The sequence below is a fragment of the Amblyomma mixtum genome, chromosome 9, assembly GCF_055824585.1.
Source record: "Amblyomma mixtum isolate Tamu chromosome 9, ASM5582458v1, whole genome shotgun sequence".
NCBI lineage: Eukaryota > Metazoa > Arthropoda > Arachnida > Ixodida > Ixodidae > Amblyomma > Amblyomma mixtum.
The window spans coordinates 120,295,901-120,314,217 of NC_143020.1; the positions used below are offsets into that span (position 1 = coordinate 120,295,901).

Consider the following 18,317-nt stretch of genomic DNA (forward strand, 5'->3'; position numbering starts at 1 on the left):
AAGTGCTTACTCATATATTTCCTTGTTTGTAATGTGCTTCTAGAATCCCTCTCTATAATTGTATACAGTTCAAGAACATCTAGCATTTAGCCTCCATTGAAACGCGACCGCCGCGGCCGGGAGCGAACCCGTGTCTTTCGGGTCAGCAGCCGAGCGCCATAACCACTGAGTCCCCATGGTGGCTACAACTTCATTAATATCACGATGGGGAAGCTAGAAATAAATCGTGTACGGCTCGCTGTTTGTCAGTCTCTCTTACATTGTTGCAAAGCAGCGAAAGTTGGTTTCCACTACCACGTCTATTTACTCGTCAACTGCCCTTCAAAAATGTTCTACATGCATGTGCTTTGCTGGCCATACTTTACGCTATAGTAATACCGGATTTACAGTGGTAGTCTGCTTGCACACAGGGTGCGTATTGCCGTCGTATACTGACTACTAAGTTGCGCGGGAATCTTGTGAACGTCAAAGGTGCTCGCCTTATCTGAAGTCCCTAGGTATCGTTTACATTACCCCTTGCGGCGTTTGTGACTCAGTCTGCATCGAGGAGACATGAAGCCTACCAAGGTGCCTAAAAGAGCACCTTAGCGATATCGACAAGAATCCGACAACCGCAACTGCTGTGGCAGAATACGCTTAAAGGCAAGGCATGAAGTGGCTTCGGATGACTTGGAAGTCGTTGCTGCCGAAAGAAAAAATTGGAGGATGCGTAAGCTTCACCTTTAACAGTGGAACGCGACAGTGCATGCGTTGCAGCGCTGCCAGGGAGTCCACGGAACGCCATCGTCCGTTCAGCGCGACGCCTTGCCCGTTGAGCAAATCGCTCGGAGTCCTAGAAGCCCTCTCAAGGCCGATTCACACGACGGACCGTTCGTCCGCGGCCCGCGCAGTACGTGTGCATACGTCAGCACTTTGAGAGGCGCGCTAGATGCATGGATGGATGGCGGCCGACAGCGCGCCTCTCAAAGTGCTGACGTATGCACACGTAGTGCGCGGGCCGCGGGCGAACGGTCCGTCGTGTGAATCGGCCTTAAACAGCCCATCCGCAGACCGAATAGGTCAAGAACGAGCTGTGGGTTTTTAAACAACTAACATTTTTTTGGCGTGATCAGTGATGAAGATTCATTATATACTACCGTTAGTTAGCGCTGTAATATTTATATTTCCCTCACAACAACGTTTATTTTGCTTGAGTGTGACAAAGACTTTTCCAAGAATCACTTTCGCCGCAATCTTGTGTGACGTTTATTGATGTTTTTTTTTATCACCTCTGGCACACAGCCTTACCATTTTTTTTTGTTTTCTACGCTTGTGGAGCTGCCCGTCTTTTGTTCTATCTGTAGTACATCTATCGAGAAATATCACCGTCGCGCGCGGCCGATTCCGCGGCGCTCAGGAATGTTCGCGTAACTGCTAGCGCAGCATACCGCTAGCAAACTTTCCATTCGTCTTTAAATAGTTCGCGGCTGACAGCCCCGTGTATTCTGATCTTGACGGGAGCCGAATATGCGGAGTAGCCATCCGCGCGTCCCAGTTGCCTTCTATTCATTGTGGAAAGGTCCTCTCCTGTGCCGGTTATTTGAGCGACCGGATGAAGGCGCTGATTATCAGCGAAAGCTGCAGGTTATCCAGGAATGTGCGGAAAAAATCTAAGTGTTCAAGAAGCCATGCGATCGAGATGCCGTAGTATGGCCTGGTCCCGTCGCCAGGTTTACTCGCTGTCTGTTTTCACCACACACATTTTTGAAGCGAAAAGCTTCACTACGCTAGTCAACACCGCGCTTCGCGTGAGCCGGCGTATGTCGGAGCTCGAGTGAAGTCACGCACGGCGCAGGCTACTGCGCATGTGCGCCGCCGCTTCTCCTCCTCGCCACCTTTTGACCTTTCGCCGCAGCAGTGCGCATTTGAAAGGAGGGGTATATAAGGCGCGCTTGCCCATAGCTAGAACAGGCGCACGCTGCCGCGCGCCATGCGTCATCGTTTGACGTTCGCCGCAAGCGCGTGTTTATCGCGGATCACCGCATCTTTTCGCTTCGAGATATCCAGGCTTAACCTTAGCTAAGCTCCAGCCATTTTTTTTTTTGCTTGCTCAAGCCCGAAACTGAATTTGAAGACCGTACACGTGCTGCGCCGTGTCACGCAGAGCCATACGCAGACGCCATCGGCTTGACAGCGCCGGTCATCTGTAGCGAAGCGCAACGTGACTCGGTGCATTTGTTGAAGAGGCGCAACGCTGTTTCTCCCTCTGACAGTGGGCTTCGCTGCTGCTTTCGTTGCTGGCAAGGCAATGGGGTTTCAAGAGCGAGGCCTGTGCGACATGTCTCCCACACGCAGGAACGGTCGGTGAGTCCGTTCTTACTATGCCCATGTGAGCGGACCAAGCGTTCGTAAAGGCGCGAGCGAGAAGGAGATTCTGACTCTGCCAAATAGCAGCGGCAGCTTGGTTCTGGTGTGTTCCAGGTTAGTTAACCGGCGAGGATAACATTGCCCTGACACATTGGCTGTCGGAGACATCAATTCGGTCACAATAAATGCTGCCATGTCGTCTGCAGGGTGTCGCCCATAGCCCGGGCCCCATCGGCTTCTGTACGTCGGTCCAATGCTGCCACTTGCTAATGTAAGAGAATAGGGGGTGGTGTAGGCTTTCTCATTAAGGAAAAAACATTTTTTATCGCCTTTTAGGGTGCACTGTGCTCGGGGAATAAGTGCGGGCGTGGGTCCAGCTTTTTCACGGCTGCCAAGGAAAATACGCACGCTGTTATCAGCAGCGGCGAACATGGTAGTCAGCGGACGCACTGCGCTCCTTGGAAGTGAAGGCGATGGCATATTCAGCTCGGACAAACGTCTGGTGGCTCATCGGCCTAGCGCCCTACATTGCTTTGGGGCCGTTTTTTATTTCCCAGTCTGTAATGGTCGCGTGTACTGGCTGCCGGCATAGACGGTTATGCTTCTTTCCGGGCTGGTCGCAGTAATGCACTCTTCCACTACATGCTTTTAAACAATGCCTCGGCACAAGAGAGAAAGCTCGCAAGTATGGGGATCTGCGCGTCACTTTCTTTGCGGTAGGCTTTTGTTTTATTTCATTTTGCTCTTGCAGCCCACCTCCCAATTCGCAGTGGTTATTTTGAAGACGCTGACGTGAGTGTATAGTGCCCCACTGAGCTCACTTTTTCAAGTGTTGCAATCACTTATGCTGGGTAAATTTTGCGAGGGCGTTCTTTCTTGAAACAGTAATTCTTGTTGGGAAAATTGATAGAAAAAGGTAGGATTATAGAACAGCAAAAAGAGAGACGAACAGCACCTGGGCAATGTTTTGCTCTTAAAATGTTTTGAAAGCATCTTGGCGTGCTTTGTTTTTTGTTCTTTAGTTTTGCAAGATGGAGAGCTGGAATTGGTCTGGCCTAAACTCAGCGCTAGAATTCCTTTTCGCTCGGCTGAGAGCGTCTTCAAGCCCGACCAGGCAGTGCCGTTCGGAGTACCACCGCTTTTGTTCTCAGAGGCAAAAGCCTCACAGGTTAGGTCCGAGTTCACTCGTGGAGCGCACTCGGTCTTGCTGTCGGCCTTTGTCGCGCCTCGCGGTCGCTCTCGCTCGAGCCCCGGCAGGCGAGAACCATTATATACGAGGTGACCGAGGAAGGGGTGGCCTCTTTGTACAGCTTTTGGCCGACCTCAGCTCTGGGTTTTTTTCTCGCCCGTTGCTTACTTTTCGCAACCATTCCGGGGCCTAATGGCTTCATGGCGACACCCTTTATGAAAGAGCCTGTCTACGCTTTCTGTTGTTTTGGGCCCCTTCGAGCAGCGAACATCAAAATAACCATGGCGTCTTCTGTGTCCGGCGCTTTCAAAACGTTCGCTATCAGCAGCTTCGGGCTACTGTTGCTTGTTCTCTCGCTTCAAAGAACGCGTCAGCGAATTCGCAAACTCTGGAGGTAAATGCCGTTTCCCGGTGCCGACCAAATACCTAAACATTCATGAATGCTTATCTGTCACTCATCATTATATATATATATATATTACTTCTGTATTACTTCTTTTTTACGCTAACACTTACTGTGCTGTGGAAAAGAGCTAAAATTCAACCAGTTCCTTCGCGACGAAGTTGGTGAATAAGACAGTCGTACCACGTGAGTTTAGCCCACTTTCGCAATTTTACAGCAGTCATTACTTGCTGGTTCAATGAGCTTACCCGTGGCGTTCTTTTTTTTTTTGCTACTTAAGTTCTGGAAAAGAAAAGAATGGTGCTCAAGTCGGTTCTGTTAGACGGGAAGTAGACTCAAATTGTCGCTCCCTCAAATACGCAGTCCTATGTACAAACCATAACTGAATCAATGTAGAAAAGAAATTCCAAATGCGCTAATCTCTACGTCAAGCAAATAATGATACTCCAGGTAAAGATAATACTTCAGGCAAAAGTTTGAGCAGCAGGAAGCCATGAAGAAAAGGGAATATTTTCATTTCCGTTCAGCTCTTAGTCTTTCTTCCTTCCTAAACTCCTGCGACTGTGGCGAGGTCACTGACCTGACTTCTAAGCCTAATGTGTGGTTGCTGCTGGAGGAAGTCTGAAGGAGATAAAGAGAGGATGAGAGATTAAAAAATGAAGCTAACTGCTCTATAATCCGAGGGTCTGCTTTCGCACTATAATGAGGCGAATGGAGAGATGAACAGAGAAGGAAGGAGGTAAGGCAGGGCGATCCTGAAGCGGCGGCTCTGGCGAATGAAATTTTAATGGTTTGACTCCTTCTGCTTCGCGGGCGTTCTGCCGGGTGCTGTGCGAAGCAACAACGCTGTTTCCCAGGAGTGTCCCAGACGGCCACTCAGACATGCACATTGGAGAAATTCGCCGAGGGAGGACGAGGTCTCGCTGCCGAAGACCTGTGTTGTTTTCTTTTCATGAGACGTTAAGGTCCCGTGTCATATGCTAGGGTCGGGGGCATTTGGTGTTCATTTTTTGTGTTTTTACTCTCCTGACGTCGCACCGAAGCGACGCTGAGCGTCCAATAACTGAGCAAGCTCACTGGCAAGCACAAGAAAAAGACAACGCTTTCCGTGAGGGGGTTGTCTTTGTCCTAGATGGCATATCATAACCTTGGAATTTGAGGCGACGCTCATGGCTACCCCAGAACGCAAGTTTTGGCGGTGGAGTGGACTGACAAAGTCGTCGAGGGCTGCGTACTCTCGACCACTTAACGCGACCTCTTACCAAGCTCTTTCGGGCGAATAAAATGTTTTACAATCAATACAAAAGACGACGTCATTGTTCGATTTTGATAGATTCGAATATTAGCTTCTGGATGCAGCCTCAGTTTCTCAGGTGTCGTGATTGGTTTGGTTTGTTGGGGTTTAACGTCCGAAAGCAACTCAGGCTATGAGAGACGCCTTTGTGAAGGGCTCCGGAAATTTGGACCACTTGGGGTTCTTTAACGTGCACTGACATCGCACAGCCCACGGGCCTCTAGAATTTCGCCTCCCTCGCAATTCATCCGCCGTGGCCGGGATCGAACCCGCGTCTTTCGGGTCAGCAGCCGAGCGCCGTAACCACTGAGCCACCGCGGCGGGGCTCAGGTGTCGTGAGACCGCAGGGTGCACAGACGGACAAACCTTTACACTCCAGGCAAAGACTGGGTGAACGACCGCACAGAACACTGGCGAAATGGCAAGCTATAATAAACACTTTTTTTTTTAACGGTTGCTTGATTCGGTTTATATTTTGACGGGGCGTTCCCGGTGTCAACAGAGCCACCTTTTGTCACGAAATGACTCATTGACAGTCGGGTTGAAGAAATTTCATCGGGTCAGAGTTCGCCGTTCGTAAGAAGTATAGGAGTGGGTATCCAAGAAAAGAGCTCGTAAAACTCACAGATGGGAGGCTCGCGAAATGATTAAGAACGAAGAGCGGCCAGGACGAGCCGAGGTGACTCCCGCGAGAGTAGAGCTCGTTTCGGGCAATCAGTTTTATTCTTCGCGCTCCGGGGCGCTTTATGCGATCCCGCCGCGAGTGGCAGTCGGAGATAAACGGATTACCCTTCTCGCACCGTCCCCTCGTTAAAACTCTTCCCCAGTGAACGGCGGAAGCAAAAAAAGCGAAAAAAATTGAGGCGGCTTCTTTTCTTTGTCGTGATACATTTCATGTTTCGCTTCGATGCGTACTTATACGTATGTTCCAGCATTAAAGTAACCTTGAATACGGCAGTATGCATGCGCCGATAGGGCGATTCAAGCGGGCCGACACTGCGGGATGGAACAAAAAAAAAACAAACGAAACAATGGACAGCAGAGTAACACGTTGAGTGGAAGGGGAAAGACTTGGCGTTTGACCGGGGGAGTATTTTCGGCTTACCTCGACAGAGAGAGACGTCACTGAATGTCGCTTTGCCGCTCCACTGCCGTTATCTCGTTGCGTCAAAGTTTTGAATATGGAGTTAAGTTCGCGGCGCTGTATTTTGTTTGCCGCATCCGGTCGCGTTAGTGGAATGCCCATTATGTCTTTCTCTTGGGCCCTCCGCACAACCGCACAGAAGGGGGGTGAGCTCAAGCCAGCGGGATACGGGGGGCGCCGGATAGCGGAGGATTACGGGAAACGTCAAACTCCCCTCATGGACGAAGTCATTAGGTCGCATCCTGTGTGCACGTGTGTACGGCGAGGCGGACCCGCGTCACAGTGCGTGGCTTTTGTGCCATGTCTGCAGCGGCATGCTTTGACAGCTTGAAGCGCGGTCAACAGGATATTGCCACGCTAGCTGCAGGCATGAGGAGCGACGATGAGGAACAGATGGGTTGAAGTGGCTTTCCTTGAACTTGGGGCAACCGGACGTTGGGAAAGTGAGTGTTCGCGAAGCTCGCAGCAGGAAAGCATCAGTTTCCAAAATCGTGATGGTAGAAAGTGTACATATGTGTACAGTGTTTGTCACGATGGGTTACCTTCTTTCCCCAATCATTCATTGGTTGTATTATCCTTTCCAAATTGCTGATAGGTGATGTTTTCCCTTCCCCAATAAGTTATTGGGTGGATGTTTGTACAGTACCTGATTGGTTATTCTCCCCACCGAGGGCGGGGACATAGGGTTTAAAACCAGCTGTTTCGGCAGGACCGAGGGCTGGTTTCGTCACATCGAGTCAGTCAAGAGTAAATATGTTTTCTCCTTGCTTGTATCTTCCTTTGTGCTTTTAATTGTTATAAAAAGTTAACCTCTCCAGAACAAGTGTCCTCTTGCAATGTGATTGAGCAATTCGAATCTGCAAGACGTCAAGCATCCTACAACAATCATCATTTGTGTAATTTCCCTCTACGAGATCTTAAGTCAGGATAGGATTTCAACTGGCGCAGCCGTAGAGGGGACATTTTAACTTATGGTAACGATTATCAATCAGCAGATTTTCTAAGAACAGTCTTCTAAGATATCGTCCCACCTGAACATACGTGAAGAAAAGTTGTCTCTCTAGCATCTGCCTATGAACATCGCAATGATTCAGAACTTCTAGGCCAGCGGTAAACTGCACCTACGAGGGAAAACTAGATATCGGATGTAGAAGGACGTACGGGACGTATTATACGCCTGGCTACGACGAATGCGAGCTTGAGCGAGACGCGTGGCCTGAAATCCCGCCAGTTCAAGTTTATAGTGCGCGCGCATTTTTTTTTTGTTTGCTGACTCCTGAGCCGTCTCCAAGATGGCGCTTGCTTTCCGTCCCTATCGTCGGAGCTAGGGTGCCTCGAAGACAGCGCTGGCTAAATGGCACACCCTATTCGCTGTAGCTATTTCCGGCTCGTGACCCGGGACGGTACGAACCGCACTTTAATTGATTTAGGTTTTATACATTGTGTTTGGTTTTGTGGTGCGTAAGCAGGTGATGTTATGACCAAGCTCTGAAAAATGGCTAAGCTTGTGATGGCCTCTTGCGGTAACCAATAATAGCTTCCAAAGGTTTCTAGAAAACACAAATGTAAACAGCCAGGAGATAAACACTTCGGACGAAGGCTCCATTAAGTTGTAAGCGGGTGAAGCGGGACACGAAAAATTGCCTGCCATGGGAGCAGGTGGTGCAAGACGTCTGTTGAAGCAGCGTTCAGTTTCACAAACCTTAGAAAAGTGAATCAAAACGTCAGTTTCACCCACAAAACTAAAGGTTCGCCAAGAATACTTTTCGGTGGAGTAAACACTCATCGTATATTTCACTCCTTTGTCGAAAATCGCTTCACTCCCTCTAGCCAGAGTACAGTGCACACCGTCTGCAAGGGTTGATATACTCCTCCAGTGAATGGTTAATTCGAGAATATTCCGTTTTGCAGAGAATTTGAGGAGCAAGATTTGGTGAAAAGGGAATTTTCACGGAGTCTCGCCGAATGATAAGAACTGACAACGTGCTACTTTTTCCAGATTGACGGAATTTGCAAGCTGCTGAAGAAGGAAAGAACCAGAAGAGGAATTTTGTGTCTAATGAGGGATTTTTTGGTTACGCCATGGGACATTACTGTACTGCCCAACTAAAGAAAAAGAAACAGAGACCAAGAGGAGAACAAAACACCGCAGCTCTCAGTCAGGTAACGGACGCACTAGCAACAGGGCTTCTACTTTTAATAACTCGGGGTTCATTTGCAAGTTTGACGGGCTCGAGAGCTCCAAATGGCTGCCCATGGCTGTCGTGTTAAAACTTCCCGACCTCATTTAGTGACGAAACAATCCAGGTAATAGATGCACGTGCCGCAGAAAAAAAATATATATATTCGGACGCGTTTTCGCCGCGTACAGCATTAGGTCTGCCCTTCGAGGAGAATTGATATGCTTATTATAAAATTCCTTACATTAAACAGCAAGTGCAGAATAACTTACGCTCACGTCTATTGTTCACACAGTAATAGCCCTGATATATAAAGTTTTTACAGTGACACTCAGAGGTGAACACCGAATATTTTTGGCTTTAGAGGAAGTGTTTTGATGAAGCAGAAATTTCGGTTCATCGTTTGTGGGAGGCAAGTTTCCGCGAAAGGTCTTTGCTTTGAAACAAGCATATGGAATAGGAATGCGACTCTCGAAACGCATATAATTTTTACAATAAGCGATATAGGTGTGATTTTTTTAGGGAGTAGTGCAATTAGTAGGCAGTCTTTACAAATTTACGCTTGCAAGCGCGTTTTTTAGTTATAGACACTTATCCAGACTTTGTTCGGGCTGCGTGCCCTCCAAAGATTTCCGAACACCGAAGAAGTTACACAAAACTTAATTACTTGTTGATCTAAACATGCAATTACAAAATGAATGGTGTTTTTCAGCTCTCTGGGCTACCTGCAAATTGCGGTCCTCAATTCCTTGTCGTGCCTCAAGGCAGCCAAGATATTCCGTTTTTTTAATTGTTTTGGTGTGCCGGAAACTTGTTTTAGTTATTTGTATATAGCTGTCGTCCTGCATCACACAAGGAGGTCCATTCATTTGCAGTCAGCATAAACAAAGATGTACGAATTTTGCGAAAGTTGTAGGTTGCAGGTGACCGCAAAGCTGTGCAGCATTATACAGGCGAAAAAGCAGAACTATCTTCCACCTCCTTTTCCCCGTAGGGGGAGTGCGAAGGCCGTTTTACTCTCTTCCGAAAAAGGAGTGAACTCGGCATTTCACTCCTCCGGCATTTCACTCCTCTGGAAGGTGCTTACTCCGGGCAGAGTAAGCACCTTTTAAAGGGAATGGAGCAGTCGGTGTACTCTTCTTTATTAGTGTTCATTCACGCTCTGGATGTTTTCGGCGAAGTCCAGGAGCGGTTCCCGCAAATTTATTGTACGCGTATATGCTCGTGGTACAGTGCAGGAAAGATCCGCATTTGTCTTCTCGTCAGCACCCATTGGTCTAGAGAGCAGAAGTAGTGAAATTGTGGCCCAGATAGTGGCGCTATGCGCTTTCCGAGGTGGTAACTCTGGAGTTGGTGTTGCAGGGAAAACGTTGTTTGCGTTGCTGAAAACCGGCTCGTCGTCCGTGGCCATAGCCCTCACAAAACTGTCGTGACATTCACAGCTAGAGAGAGAATTCATTCTTCGCGTTGTAGCAGTGGAAGCGCAACTGGGCTCCTTTGTAAGAGAACTCGTCGGCGATAACAGTGATTAATAATGGCGCTTTCATTGTGCCCCACGCAGTGACGCAGTCGCGGAACTTTGTGAGTCACTGCTTCGGCCCTTTGTCTACCTCGCGTGCCTCCGTCAGCATTATTCGGCTCCCCTTTCGGCGACTTGCGTTGCTACGCCAACACAAGCCAATAGGACTAGCAGCGTTCCTTTCTTTTCGAGCACGTTCTCTGTCTCTGCATCGAGTGCCTAACTGCTACGCCTTTTCATCCCTGTCTTACTTAATCTGAAAGCGTCGTTCCTATTCTGTTCGCTGCCAGAAGCCACCGAGCTATTTACGTGCGTACGCGTTGCATTTCACTTCGACCGAGAACACCGATTGCTACCGAAGCGGCTGGCTTCATTTTCGCTAGTTTTCATAACCCCGTCCGTCATGAAATCTAGCCGCAGTTATGATGGTCGAGTGGCAAAGACACGTCGGGAAACAAGGCTACCCGTTTGTGCCGGCCTTGTTTCGAGCCTCGAAGGTTTTTTTTCTGCTGGAGGTCAGTCTGCGTGGGTGTCCACAAGTCGGCGAGAGAGCCCAACGAGAGGGGACGGAGCCGTGTGCTGTGCTTGCCCCGCCCAGGTTAGGCAACGCTTTCGCGTCGTCTGCTTACCCGGAGCCAGGGTCTGTTGCCAAACGAGCTTGCGCTGTAAAAGCACAGAGCGTACTGTATGCTGGTGCAAGGGGACGTTAAGATAACGAGGAAGATTATCGAACCACCCGAAGACCGAAAGGAAGGAGCACAGTCCCGCTGAGTTTGTTCTCCTCGATCGCTTTTATTGTCTCGCCTTGGAGGCGTGGTCCCCCTGTTTTTCCCCCATCCGCGCGACCGTCGTATCTCGGGCATTTTTCTTACCGGACGGAACGACACGTTCGGAATGGCCACGAACGGGTTGTTTCTGGGCTGCTCGTTTCATGAAGCACGCGGCGTGTCGTAACCGGTCAGTTTCCCTCCTTGCGATAACGGGGATGGTGGAACTCCTCAGCCTTCACTCAGGGTCTTCCGTTCAGAGGACGCCTACTATTCTGTCATCTTCTGTCCCGCTTTCTCGCGCATTTCGATCGCTGCCGTGCCTGCTGAACCCTCAAGAATTTACAACCCCGCAGCCCAACCGGCTGTGTCGGTGCTGTATACATGGCGTGTTTCTTGTCAGCGCTTGAGCACACTTCCCTGCATGTGAGACGCCGCACAATGAGTGCTAGGCCCGATGCTGGGTCGTACGCCGCGCCGCAAGAACTGGGCGTACTGAACCGTGTTCTTACTTAAGAGGAGCCACTCGCTGGCTTTATAACTGCCATCCTTCGGCCTGACTGGGGTGCTATGTTTTCGCGGTGGTGGTGGTGGTGTAAATATACAGGCGGCATTAGCCTAATAGAGGCCTGTCGACAATTGCTCCGCCTGAGTCACTGATTTCAGAGGTTGCGTCCCTACCACTGACCCGTAAGGCCAGTGTCCGGTGACCCATGAGGCAGTTTTCGCGCCCTCCTTCAGAGTACAGTGTTTGCCTGTTGGATATGCTGCTCTCAGAATCAGACGGGTGGCAAAAGGATTGAGCTGCGCAGTACAAGAAAAGAAATTGCTCAAAAAATGCTATTTAGTGTACTACAGTACGTAGTACTCTGGACATGTGGGGCGAAAGAGTATACAAGAGGTACGGAAACTGCCCACGCGTGGTGAACAAAATGGCACGGGCCAGCGCTGAGGGGGAGAACTGGGATGTTAAGGCATGGAAGTGTTTGATTGCATTTAGGTCAGTAGAACAAAACAAACGAATGCATCAAGAAGCGCTTAATACTTTGCCCGCCGTCTTTCTTATTTTTCAGTGCGCTAAGCTGGCCTGAAGATTAAAACACGAGCACAACGTGGGTTGTAGACAGGAGAAAAGTTCTTTTGAAAAAACGACTTGTATACCAGCCTCCTTCTTTGATACTTGTTTGCCGTTAGTTGCTTAAACGCCTACCTCACACGTAGACACTGCAGGCGGGCTTCTAATGTAAATCAAATTGTGGGAACAGCTGCCCATCTTGTAAAGCGGGTACTCCGCTAACAAACAAGTTGAACTTCCACCAACTAGCCCAACTTGCCACTCTACAAGGTTGCCCACCTAGGTCGCTTGTTTGGGGATGGCTGCCTGGGCCACCCTACGCCACCCTATTCGTCGCTCACAACGCCAACGCCTACAACGCCAGCGCCGGATTTTCTGCGTAACGCGGCCTTTAACGATATCGCGTTTAAATACTGTACAATGAGCATTTGTAACAAATTTTTATCAACTGGTGAGTTTCCTAGCTTCTACCACTACAGAGTATATTGCGTAATAGTGCTCGATTTTGTGTTCACATATATTAAAAAAAAACAGTCTGTTTAAAACTGTGCCGTCAACCAGCAAAGTGTAGTAATATCGAGCGCAAAGCGAGTGCGATGACGGGGAAACACTAACAAATCTGACTGACTGAAACTAATTCGGGAAGAAATGCTAGCCGTGGCCAGCACCTCAGCAAAAAATGCAATGTTTTCGGAGGTATTGCCTCAGCCGCACAGCCAGGGGAGATTCGTTTCATTTCGCAGCACTTTACGACCATGCATTCGCCGTGACAGGACGCTGCGTACACTGCCCGGTTGCCGTAGCGATAAAACTTAACGACGTCGTAAATGCTGTGGAGAGGATAGTTTTTCTATTTTCCCCGAAGGTTGCCCTGCGGAGCTGTCGCACTCACTCGCCGCATTGCCTCACTTTACAGATCGCTGACTCCTGGTGCATCGATAGAGAAAACGTATGGTTGAAGAAAGTCAGTTTCAAATGATCTCGACTACATTGGTCACAGAAATTTTAGAAAGCCCCAACTAGGACATGCATACTCAATTACTGGTCGAAAGCAGGTTCAATAAGCAGCTTTTTTATATTTACAGGTGAAGATCGGAGGTTCAGATGAAAAAAAAAAATCGCACTGTGCCTTTTTAACTGCGCAATTTACTTAGATTTTCCATGAACAATCAATTGTAAACCACACAGCCAAATGTTTAAGTGGATCGGTGATTTATAAAGCAGTTCTGCAGGTAATAATCTGACTATTTTTTTCCTTTCATTTTGCGAAAAAAAAAGAGTAATACATTTCTCCTGAGATTAAATTTATTTTCGATTTCTCGCTCCACGTAACATTGTTTCATAAATCAGCCTTGAATTGAATAACATTCGGTTCATTAATTTTTTTTTTGTGCCGCATGTAGCCGTTAACGAACACTGTTATAAAATATGATGTAATATTTCGCACATGACGGTTGTTACCGAAGTAGGTCGCTAACTATTAGTTTTTTTTCACCGCCATTACAAAAAGGAACTACATTTTCCGAATTTCCAATCCACCGCCTAAACAGAGTGGCTTTGCTTACCTCAGATAAAGGTACAGTGAAATCGGTCCTGAATAGCGCTTCACTATGGCAGAATACACATTGTGACTTGGATCATTTGTCCTGGTTTCGTTAATATACTTCAGAAATGTTTCAGTCGTCCCGACACATGATTTAACATGTTACAGTGACAATACAATACTCACTCTATATGAAACTCTGGAGCTTTGTTTCAGCAGAGAGACAGAATAAAAATTGCTCATAAAATAACGTTGCCTTAGCCATTTCGTTAGAAAGAACTTGATGGTTGCGAAGAATTTCGTTTATTTCACTAGTATCTGGTCCTGTATCTGATCTCCCAACTTGTGCGAAAAAACTTTTGGCATCTGCTTTATGTTATCATTTAGCCTCTTGTTGTATCCTCTTACGTACTGTTTATATTATACTGTATTCATTAGTTACCTCGGCTAACCTCAGTTGAGTTTGCGGGCCGCCGGGCAGCGGGCCATCTCCGTATCCCCCCGGGCGCCGCCGACTTGATCCTTATCTTAAGATGTTTTAAGCGGCATAGCTCTTAAGCAGACAGAGGAAACGCTGGGGTCAAAGGGCTGCCGCCCCAAAAGGTAAAAGCAGCAATGGCAGCGAGGGGTGCCGGAAGGGGATCCGTTCCGCGGACAGTGCGTACGAGTCGCGTACTCCGGCTATTGTCGGGGTTAAGTTCAATGACCCTTCGACCGCGGCGTCGAACAGTGCGAAAGAAAGCGTCAGGGACACTTGAGGGGGAAGCTCGTGTGGGAGGCAGCTGAGTGCAATTACGAATGGTCGTGAGGCTGATGGAAGTGGTCATTCGGGTAACGAGTTGTGATTACTCTGCCTCTGGCCGGAGGGCTCAGATGCCATCCTGTAGTGTTTGGAGCCACAGCTGATGGAAGTGGTGCTTGCGTGCTTTTGTGGTGTTGTCAAAGTGTTTTCACTGTGTGTGGAAAAGCGCAAAAGCGCTATCGGCTTCTTCAAAGGCATGCGGCCCTAGCGAGCAAACAAGCTCGTGGGTACCGGCGTGTCTTTGGTCTATTGAGTTGCAGAGAAAACGCTCTGATTGGTTGTAAGAAGCCCATCTCTCATTGGTCACTAAGTTGGTGCCCAGAATGCTGGGGAAACTTATTTAAGGAGGCGTTTTGGCGCCAAAGGGGGAGACTTGGGCAGGGACTCTTGGTGGAGAGTCGGAATCGCGGGACGGACAGGGTCTAGCTTTGCGCTGGCCACGTTCCGAAGGACGAGGAGCCGCTACGTGTAGCGCGAGTTCAGTCGGCCAGGCAGGACAGGGTTTCGTAGGGGCGAGCTCTGGCCTGGCGCTCCCGATCGTCCTGAATGCTAGCGACCACCCTGGTCGATGTGTATATGTGTAAGTAGTTGTAAATAAACCCAGCTTGTACATTTCCGCAAAGAAGTTCGTCTACGTCTCATCTCCCTCCTGCAACGTGTCGCGCCCAAACGGACCCCCATCTCCACCACCACAAAAGAGGAAGACCTGAACTCGAGTTCAACTACCTCCTGAAAGGGTAACTACTCCTTTTTAAGGCGGTACACACTTGTTTTCTTTTTCCTACTGTGAAAATAATGTCACAGTAATCAGTCGTGTTAGCTTAAATTGTCTAGCCGCTCAAACCTGAATTTCTGAGAACAAATTTTCCAAACCTCGTACGGCGAACTGCTCTGTGAACTGGGAATAAGCGGCTTCTGAGTTCCAGAGAACCACCCACTCTTGCAGGTAACAATAGGCACTGCTTTCGATTGCTCTTAAACGAAAAGAAAGAAATAGTGTGGTAGAAGTGTAAAAGTGCCTAGCTGAAGCAGACGGTATTTCAAATTTTATAGCGTTCGCAGATTTGACACTGGAGGGTTCAAGAAAGGAAAAGAAATAACTCTAGTGCGAATACCGAACGGAGAAGGAAAAGGATGTCTGAACTTCGACTGAAGCGGCTTAAGAGGCCAACATTGGACGGAGGGCGACAGTCAGCTGGACGGCTCTCTCCGTTGCTTCGCGCATCACTGAGCACTCGCTTCAAGTCAGCCGAGCGTGAAGTCTGCTAGGAAGGAATACGCGCCGTTCGGCTGGACCCGTTTCTGCTGCTCAGATGGAAAAGGACAGGCAGTAGTGAACTCATAGTCCGAGTACTGCCCGTGGGAAGAGGTTATTATGGGGGAGATGGGAAAGGGCAAAAAGAGAGCGAGGTAGCGTCCGCGAAGTCTCTTCCTTGAAGCTTTGAGTAAAGGCGTGAGTCTGTTTTCAAAATGGTACTCCTGTCATACGGGCACTTTCGGCTCTAATTCAACAATCTGCTACGAGGTGTTCGAGCACGATCAAACATCCGGTGTTACACGCTCATTTTTCATGCTAATTGAGAAGTAGCCCTTATGTGCGTTGGGTGGTGCCAACTGTTGCGATCAACGCTCCACACCGAGTGGCCCGAACACAGTGACGTCATCAATGAGTGCTTAGTGACGTGACGGGACCTATACAAGAGAAGACTAATAAGAGTTGAATGCCGAACATTATAATCACCGCAATCAGATGTCGCCGAATCTCGCGATCCACCGTGATAACTGCCTCGCGAATTTGTTTGCATTTTTGCCATCAGGAGTACCACAAGGAGATACTGCATACGGTTCTTCAATTGGCCCACGCTCAAATAAATACGGTCACCCTACATAAGAGTGTAGAAGACGCCACAGTAGAAAAAGCCAGTGGAAGAAAATCGAGCGCAAACCTCGTGTAGAGGAGTCTCAAGAAATAAAAGGAGAAAAAGCGAGAAAATAAAAAAAAGTGCAGTACCGGCAAGAGTCCACATCTTTGTGGAACGAGGCCGTAAACAAGGCTCCGTGACACTCGCGAAAGAGACCGGGGAGCTAATGCTATCAGTTTGTCTTCCGGGCCAGGTCACAGCACGGCGGCGCGGTGCTTGCGGCCCCCGAGAGCACAAACAGCCATGGAGCGTATACTACAGCTGACCTGGCCAGCGACGAAAGCTAGACCCGGAGGTATAGGCAGTGGTCAAAACTATCACACGGCCCAGCCGCTTGTTTCTGCTCTGCTTCAGACAGGGGGTGTGTTTTGTTGTTGTTGTTCACCTCGTAGAATGGCTTCTTCGCGTTCTGGATGCGTCTTTCTCTGTGAAGGAAGGCACATGCTCGAGCGCTGATGGCGTCGTCCTGTACGCCTCAGGTGACAGTTATAGGCCGGACCGGCACACGTCGCATCTCTTACGGCACCGAAAACGAGAAGGGGCTGAGATTGAAAGAAGGCGAAGTATACACTTCGGGAAGAGAAACAGTGCTACACAAGCTTGTTGCTGAGAGAGAGGGAAACCAAAGAGATGAAGAGAAAGGTCGGCAGCACGGGTTAGGGCGCTTCCTGTCTCTAAATATTTTAGCGCCTCGCCGCTCCAGAGCGCCTCATTTTCTTCGCACGTCGTCGTAACTCCAGATTAAAGCAGTGATAGTGGTCGTCCGCCCCAGAAACACATTGCAGCTCATAGATGGCAGCGCTGTCCTGGCCAGCAGTGCGCGCAGGGCTTGAAAAATAACAGCGGGGAACTGCGGGAAAGAAGTGTGGACAAGGGAAGATCAAAAGTTGCGTGCCTATTCTTAGTGTAATTAGCTTTGTAGCAGTATGGGCTCAAGACCAGCTTCCATCTACATATTTAAATGTATATTTCAGCTTTATAGTCACATTGCAGTTGCTAAGGTATGTGCCAAAGCTAAGAGGCTCACCAACTTCAATAGTCAGTCAAACACGGGCTTTAACATGGCAGGTAAACGTTGCAGCGTGATGAAGATGGGAAACAACATGAAAACAGAACGTAGGGCAAAGCAGGACACGTTTTGCTCATGCCTCCACTGTTGGGCACGAGTTCCGTGTCTTTGCATTGATTATATTTGAGGTTTAATTTATTGTTTACGATAATTTATTACCGCGATTGTTTTTGTTTTGGCATAATACACTATTTGCTCATGATTTATGTCTCCCAGTTCTTGTCTCATACTCTAAAATTATTCCTCCTCCCTAATTTTACATTTAAGGCCTACGAGACCCGTTTTTTTCAATAAACACATGAGTTGTGAAGGTCTGTTTTGAGACAATTCTCTCATGCATGGTAAGCGGACAGTCATAACAGGCCCTTGAGGACTTATGATTTGCTGCTTGGATGTTATTTTCTACCAAGCCTAAGCCAACCGCAGAAGCCAGGCCATGTTTTGCTGCCTCGCGCATGTGTTAGAGGCGTGCTCTTCGACGTTTTCTCACCAGTGAGCAGCAAAAGCTGCTCAAAGAATCCGTACTTCGAGAGCATGGAATCTTCGAAACAGGACAGCTCATTCACGGGTTGAGCACTAAAGGTCGACGCGCATTGTGGCAGTCTATATTCCAACGAGTTTGAGGCCCGTTTCCATCTATGGCATGTAGGTGTTTCATTCTGACAGCACAGAAAGTCACACCAACTGAAATTAGCCGTTCTGCTTTCTCCGAGGTGGTGATCCTTTAGGTTCAAACTTCCTACAGCAAGTATCGCTGCTGGCTTAGACTACTTGCAGTCAACTCCTGCGAATGCGACGAGTATATCACTGCGACGAGTACATCTTCCGTAGGGATAGGGTGAGGCAAGTATTGGACAATGACGCTCTCATGGCGAAGGCATCAGCTTTCTAATATCGTGTCCTCCTCTTGTATACTTTGTCTCGTGTTCAATTTCGTATCGAGCGGAATATCGCGTCGACTGCACTAGCTGCGTCTTCCTCGGTACATCGAAAGGTCGCCTCGATCACGTTATGGGGGACGAGGGTCTTAAAACTGACCTTTTTATTTGTGGCTAGAATCTGAT

The 18,317-nt window shown here is 48.6% G+C and overlaps 1 protein-coding gene across 3 annotated transcripts in view; it reads left to right on the plus strand.

Moving 5' to 3' along the window:
* Positions 1-18,317, plus strand: part of LOC149331031 (chitinase-3-like protein 1) — a 177,264-nt gene that overhangs the window by 596 nt on the left and 158,351 nt on the right. Inside the window, exon 2 of one of the 3 annotated variants that reach the window (XR_016285533.1) lies at positions 2,253-2,343. The exons of the other annotated variants lie outside the window; for them this stretch is intronic. The gene's annotated coding sequence lies outside the window, so the exon portion shown is untranslated. Of the gene's footprint in view, positions 1-2,252; positions 2,344-18,317 lie in introns of those variants that run through there. 3 annotated transcript variants of the gene reach the window in all.